Source organism: Cebus imitator, unplaced genomic scaffold, assembly GCF_001604975.1.
Source record: "Cebus imitator isolate Cc_AM_T3 unplaced genomic scaffold, Cebus_imitator-1.0 Scaffold427, whole genome shotgun sequence".
Taxonomy (NCBI): Eukaryota; Metazoa; Chordata; class Mammalia; order Primates; family Cebidae; genus Cebus; species Cebus imitator.
In genome coordinates this window covers 1060402-1067259 of record NW_016107742.1, presented here as the reverse complement: position 1 = coordinate 1067259, position 6858 = coordinate 1060402, and the positions used below count along the sequence as shown (strand labels likewise).

Below are 6858 nucleotides of genomic sequence, written 5' to 3'. Positions count from 1 at the left end.
TCCCACCAAGGGATTTCTTCTCAGAACCAAGACCCAAGTCCTAGTCAACTCACTATGTGACCTAAGCCAAGCTCCTTACCTTCTCTGGGCCTTTATTTTCTTGTGTGTGTGTGTTTTATTTTTGTAAAGACTGGGTTTCACCATGTTGGTCAGGCTGCTCTTGAACTCCCGACCTCAGGAGATCCGCCCGCCTCGGCCTCCAAAGTGCTTGGATTACAGGCGTGAGCCACTGCGCCCGGCCCTATTTTCTTGTCTATAAAAGGGCATCATTATCACTACTTCATGAGTGTGATGTGATGGGACCATGTGCTTTGAGAGTGTTTTGTATCTTAAAACTTCTGTACTAATGCACAGCCCCAAGCCCACGGTAGGAACTCAGCATATAGCATGAACGGTGGGTGCTGTTATACTCAGAATTCCTTCTGCTCCTCCCAGTGCCAGACTCTGTCCTCGAACCCAGAGCCTCCTCCCACAGTACCTCTCTAGCCTTCCCTGACTGTCCCTGCCTCCATGGACACCATACTCACCTGACTTCTTCCAGGAGGGCCTCCTAGACTGAACCCAAGCAAGCACAGCTTCTCCTGAGTCTACCCTCTCCTCTACCTTCTCCCCATCATTACTTGTAAGGAAACTTTTCTCTTTATTCCCCAACATCCTCCATCCCCCTTCCTTGGCTGCCTCCTCCCTTCTTCTTCCCAGCCTCTCCTTTCTGCCTGGCACGGGCTTTCCCACCGGAACTCCTGGCTCAGAAACCAGCTGGGACAAAGCCCCTGTCTCTGCCAGTCTGGCCTCCATCCAGCTCTTCCCTTCCCCCACCCCACCTTTTGTGAAAGCCTTGGGCTGGAGGGTGGACTAAGGGGGGTGAGAATAAATGTGAGGGGCCACCCCTTCCTACCCCTGGCTATCAGAAGCTCTGGAACCCAGAATATTCCTCCAAAGATCTCAAAGCATTTACACTCTCATAAAAGGGACACAGTGTGACATTGAGAAATGGAGACTGAGGCTCAGAGGATAGGGCTGACCCTGGATCCCTAGCAAAGCCAAGTCAGGCACCAGGGCAACGTACTCCCAGGATAGAAGGCCCAGAGCTAGTGTCCAACATCATCTTTAAGGGTTGGGCTAAACTCAGGAGAGGATGGAGATCCAGGTCTGCCTTGGAATAGGCCAATGATGCAGCAAGAGAATTGAAGGTTAGACTGCAGGCAGGACTTCCTAGAGATCAGGTTTATTCCACTGGCTATGCACTCCCACTCCAGGCCTACTGTTGATCCCCCATGATCCCCTACCATCTCAGGCTCTGCCTTCATACCTGCCCCCCACTTTCCTAAGCCTGAGCTGATGGGAAATTTCCTACTTTTCCCAGATCCTCCCACCTGCTTGCCATCATAACTTCATCTCCCCCACTGTGCCTGGGTATCATTCCCTCAGGGTCAGAGCTGGGGGAGGAGTGGCACAACCAGATGTTTATGGCCTCTCTCTGACCTTGGAGAGGGAGGAAGCTCTTGATGGGGCCAGATTAGAGGTGCTGAGATCAGCTTCAGGAATGGGGGCGCTTGGGAGGACTATTCTGGGGCTGGAGTGGGGACCATTCAGCCAGTGCCTGCTGGGTGCTGGGAAGACTGTTTGCCATGCATCTGAGCTGTGCCAGAGCCCGGGCCCAGTCCCCTTCTGGAGCCCTCCCTCCCTTCTCTCTGGGCTGGAGCTGGAGCTGCTCACAGATCTGGCTCCCAACTCTCTGACAGCGGCCCAGAAACCCATATATTGGAGTCACTTTGGGGCCAACACCCTGGACCACTGTTTCGCCTCTGCTCTGACAGTGGGAGAGTGAGGGAAGAGGGTCTGAGGCCAATGAGGACCTAACTGCTCTGGAACATGGAGGACCACCTGTCCCTGATCCCAAGAATACGAGTCACTGACCAGACAGGCCAAGAGGGTAACCCCACGAGGTTCTCAGACAGCTCTGTTTCCCCAGGCTTGGGCCTCAGCCCTCCTGGGTGCAGCTAGGAACCCTGATGAAACTCAGACTTCCCCATATCTGGTGCCAGCCTCGGAACCCAGGGGTCCAGGGTTCTGTGGCCTTCTCTATCCCACAGACCACTCACCTCCACACCGTCTTCTCCTCCTCCAGAGCGGGGCACACCACTCTGTCTCTAACCCTGAGAGCTCAGCAGTCATGCTGTCCCTTCCCCTGACTCCACACCACACCCTCTCTGTTTCTGCTCCAGCCTCTGGATCTCTGCCCTTGTTCTGAATTTCTCGAGCTGTTCAGGAAACTTTCCTCTTATTACATCATCATTTCTGTCTGACCGTGGATGTCCATCTCCCTCACAGTCTTCATAGACCCAATCCAGAGAGTTAAGACCAGGCTCTGTGTGTTTCTGTGTGTGTGTGTGTGTGTGTGTGTGTGTGTGTGCAGGCAAGCACGTGTGTACACACACCTAACCATGCTGGACCACCCTCCATGCTGAATACCCATCAGCTGGCAGCCAAGGTCTGTCCCATAGGAACTGAGCTCCAGCCCTCAGCAGGGGCAGCAGGGAGGCGAAAGAGGTCAGAACTTTGCCCACCGCAGGAGGGAAGCTCGCTGCTACCCCCTTAATGGCTTCATGAGGAGCAACACGAGCCTACACGATATCTGTGATATCAGCGGGGCCTTAGGGCCTGGGGGAGTAATTGCAATCATTATATAAATACCCTTTTTATTGGAAGCACAACTAATAATACTATTAGCAACATCACCAGCCGGGCTGTTGTAGATCCCTCTCCCACAGAATCTGAAATGTGGATGGTGCTGTTATAAATAGCAAAGTTAGCCAGAACAACATAGGCACTGGTAATACTGTGGGCGGGTCTATGGGTAACACTGTTCCCTGATCTTACTGTTCTCATCTGCAATCTAAGTAATGCAGATAATAACGGTGCCCCTCCATATTGATGCCAATCTCTTGGTCTTATTAGAACCATGTAGGCAGAGCTATTCTATTAAGTGGGGGAATGACTGACAGGATATGGAAATACCTGGGAGAGGGAATTCCCAGGCCCCTGGCAGTGCTAGGAGGGAATGCAAGAGTGCGAACGGAATTCCAGCTAACAGTTACTGACATCTACTCCAGGCAGTTCTCCTAAATGCTTCCCGTGGATAACCTCAACTGTAAGAAAAAGATTGTTTATATTCTGCTCATGACACCGGTCAGGAACGCGAGGTTCAGGGAGGTCAACTAAGTACCCCAAGGTCACAGAGCAAGGTGCGGAGTTGGGATTGCAGCCGAAGTCGGCATCCCGACCACCACTTACAGTGGCTCTGACCGGTTGTCCTGCCCGGCTACATTAAGGTGTCCCCAGAAGGGCTGCTGGCCACTGCTACTCCAGCAGAGCTGCCTGCGCGTGGGGCACGGAGGCAGGGACTGATCCCGACCGCTACCGCCATGCCCGGACAAGGTCGGAAATCTGGGCGGCGCGCTGGGACAGGAGCGCGCAGCAGGGAAGATGCGAGGACCCGAGGGGCTGCAGATCAGACTGCGAGCAGCAGGGGGGCTGCCCGGGTGCTCGGGGCTGGCTGGCAACTTACCCCGCCGCGGAGTCAGGAGTCTACGCGTTGGGTGCCCCAGAGCCTCGAGGCGAGGGCCGGGGGTGGGGGGGCGCGGACCAAGCGGGCACTCCCCTCCCTCTGTCCCTCGCCCCAGGGCGGGCGGCAGGGCTGCGGAGGCACTCACCTACCCTGGGCTCGGGTTGGGGCGCGGCACTGCGAAGTTTGCCGCCTCCTCCGGGGGTCTCCTCCCGGTCCACGGCTCGGTCCTGCAGCTGCAGCTGAGACTGCGGCGGGGACTGCGCGGGCGCGAGGAGAGGCTGCGGCCGCAGGACCTTCGGAAGGCGCTGCACAAAACCCCCTTTCTTCCCCCCGCCCCTGCCCCGCCCTCCCCGGGGCCGCCCCCGTGCCCTGGCCTGGAGCGCGGGGGGCTCAGGACGGTCACGGGACCCACTGCCTTCTCTGCGTCGGTTCCCGGCGGCAATGGCGAGAGCAAGGACGAGCGAAGTAGGACATCGTTCCGGGGATGAGAAGCCGAGGACTTGGAGTAGGGAGGAGGGGCAGGAGGGGCGGGGAAGGAGCGTTCGCCAAGCGTTCGCTGAGCTAGAGCATGACGATGTCGCAGCTGGAGGGGTGGAAGTTGGACAGCCGTAGGGACTTCTCTTTGGTCCATGAAGGAGGAGGAGAGATTCAATTTGACTGTAGAGAAGTGGATGAAGGGAGAATGGGGGCTTTGCTCCTGAAAAGAGACACCCTCCCCAATAAAAACGGGAAGCTCGTTTCTGGAGGCAGAATGGGGTGCAAATGACCCTGGAGGCAGCTATGATTGGGCTTTGGCTCCTGTGGTGCTCCCACTCCCTGCACAGAGGAGGAGCTGACTTTGCAGCTGTAAGGATGGAGGTTAGACAGCAGAAGCATGGGTTAAGCAAAGCAAGTCAGGAAATCTCTAGACCTGGGATGGGGGTGGGGTGTGGTGCCGCTGTGAAGGGACATTACCAGTCATGCAAACCAATGTGCAAAATGCAGGCGTTGCCGGGAGCCAGAAGGCCTACTGGCCAGGGCTGTGGATGCTGAATGTGCAGCCTGATGCCAGGGGGTGGGCCTTGAGTGCTGCCCAGCCAGGAACTCCTCAGCGCCCAGAATACCAATGACTCTCCTTTCCCCCAGCGCCAGGGCCTCTGTTTCCCTCTCCTTTCCCAGGCTCTCTTTGCCTTTCCTCCTCCCTCCTGGGTCTGTAGGCAAAGCCCCTGGCACGGTCAGTAGGCAGGACAGCCAGATGCCTAGATTCCCTCCCCTGGATACCAATGTTGGCACCAAGGATAGCTTTGGAGGGCTTTGATCCCTATAATCTCCACAGCATCTTCAAAATACCCCAAGTAAAGTGAGGTGCACTCAATGCACATGCAGCTCAGGGCAGGACCCCAGCCTTCTATCTAGACTGCACCCTAGGTCCCTCCTGGGAACTCTGGATGGCCCCCCGCTGAATGTGCCAGCACCCCTACTCACCACTGCCTGGTTTTCACTCCCAGTGCAATGGACTTGGTTCCAAACGGCTTTGAGAACCTCACAAAAAAAACCCACTCCAAATCCTTGAAGATCTAAAGAGAAGATTCTGGCCCCTTCCCAGAGACCCATCTACTGTAGGGACAGGACAAGAAGACCTGGGCTACAGGAGGGGTGGATGGTAAATTTCCTTACTAAGAAATATACTGGCCGGGCGCCGTGGCTCACACCTGTAATCCCAGCATTTTGGGAGGCCGAGGTGGGTGGATCACCTGAGGTCAGGAGTTCAAGACCAGCCTAACAAACATAGTGAAAATCTGTCTCTACTAAAAAAATACAAAAATGAGCCAGATGTGGTGGTGGGTGCCTGTAATCCCAGCTACTCGGGCGGCTGTGGCAGGGAGGATTGCTTGAACCTGGGAAGCGGAGGTTGCAGTGAGCCAAGATCGTGCCACTGCACTCCAGCCTGGGTGACAGTGCAAGACTCCATCTCAGAAAAAGAAAAGAGAATAAAAGAAAAATGTCCCAGGCAGGGATGCAAGACTGAAAGGGACAGAGGAAGGTGCCTGGGAGATTCTGGGGAGGAAGGGACCTCAATCTATTCACTTTGTCAAACAAATATGAGTTGAACTGAATTCCAACTGTGGACCAGGAACTGCTCGAGGCCTGGAAATGAAGTTCCAATTCTTCTAGTAGAAAGAGAGGATCTGAGAAGGCCTTTGGGGACAGGTCTGGGCAGCCTTAGGATACCTTTTTGCTCTCCTTAGAGCTCAGGAAAATCCCCCTTCCCCAGGACCATCTCAGCATGGATGCATGTGTCCAGCCAACGGGCTCTACAGGGCTCGAGGCCAGCCAGGCTGAGCCAGGCAACCAAGTGGCTGAAATTTAATCCCAGTGGTGGCTCAGATGTAACCACAGTTCTTGCCTCAGGGAAACCTGGCTGTGACCAGAGGATGCAGAGAAAGTGACCTTCCTTACCACCTCTCCTCATGACCAGAAATGTCGGCACTCATTTCGGTGCCCTGGGGGAGTCCATCCTTGACTGAGGCCAGCAGCACTTGGGTCTGGACAAGGGCTGGTACCAGACAGTCTGTTCCAAGAGGCAGATCCCTGGTGGGAGACCAGACATGGTGAGAGAACAGACAGCTGCTGCTGCGAACACGAGGACTCTGGTATCACTGGCACTGAAGTCAAATTCCTGTTTTGTCATTTGCAGTAGCAGACCTCAGACAGGGCCCAGTTCCTCTGAAACTCTCACTTCTGAACAACAGGCTGAATAATATCTACTGCACTACTGCACTGGGCAATATCTACTGTACCTGGACTGGGCAAGGGAGACCCCTGGCCCATGACTTGGGCTCAGCAAAATCTAGTTCTTTTCCTTGGCCAATCACACACACACATGTGCGAACACACGGCAACCTAATCTGCTCAGATCCCCTGGCCAGGAGGCCAGGAGGTCAGAGAACCACTCCCTTGTGAATGGGATGGAGGGCTCATTATTTGGGAGTGGAGTTCTTTCCAGAGGATTTCTCAGGGGAGAAAATGAGCACCTCTCTGAGGCTTTTCCAACATTTCCAGCTGGGAAAATTTATACTGAAGGCTAACCTCCAGTTTGAACTGGGAATTGCTGATCAGGGACTCTTTTTACAATTATGGACCCTTGGTCATAAGCATCTTCCCCTGTTTCTATTCACCTTCTGAGAGGCGGCAAGAACCAAGACCTCCCTCTGCCTAGCCCCTCCAGATCTCAGAAAGAGAGCCCCGGGGACTGGCTGAAAGCAAACAGAATAAATGGCAGCAGGAAGAATAAAAGCCAGATTTCAAGA

At 54.8% G+C, this 6858-nt stretch overlaps 1 protein-coding gene across 2 annotated transcripts in view; it reads right to left on the bottom strand.

Annotated features, from left to right (window-relative positions):
* Nucleotides 1-4420, bottom strand: part of BCAN (brevican) — an 18142-nt gene extending 13722 nt beyond the window's left edge. The window contains exon 1 of one of the 2 annotated variants that reach the window (XM_017510024.2): nt 3714-4420. The gene's annotated coding sequence lies outside the window, so the exon portion shown is untranslated. The remainder of the gene's footprint in view (nt 1-3713) is intronic. The other variant, XM_017510025.2, reaches the window with a different exon arrangement.
* Between the last annotated feature and the right edge of the window lie 2438 nt (nt 4421-6858).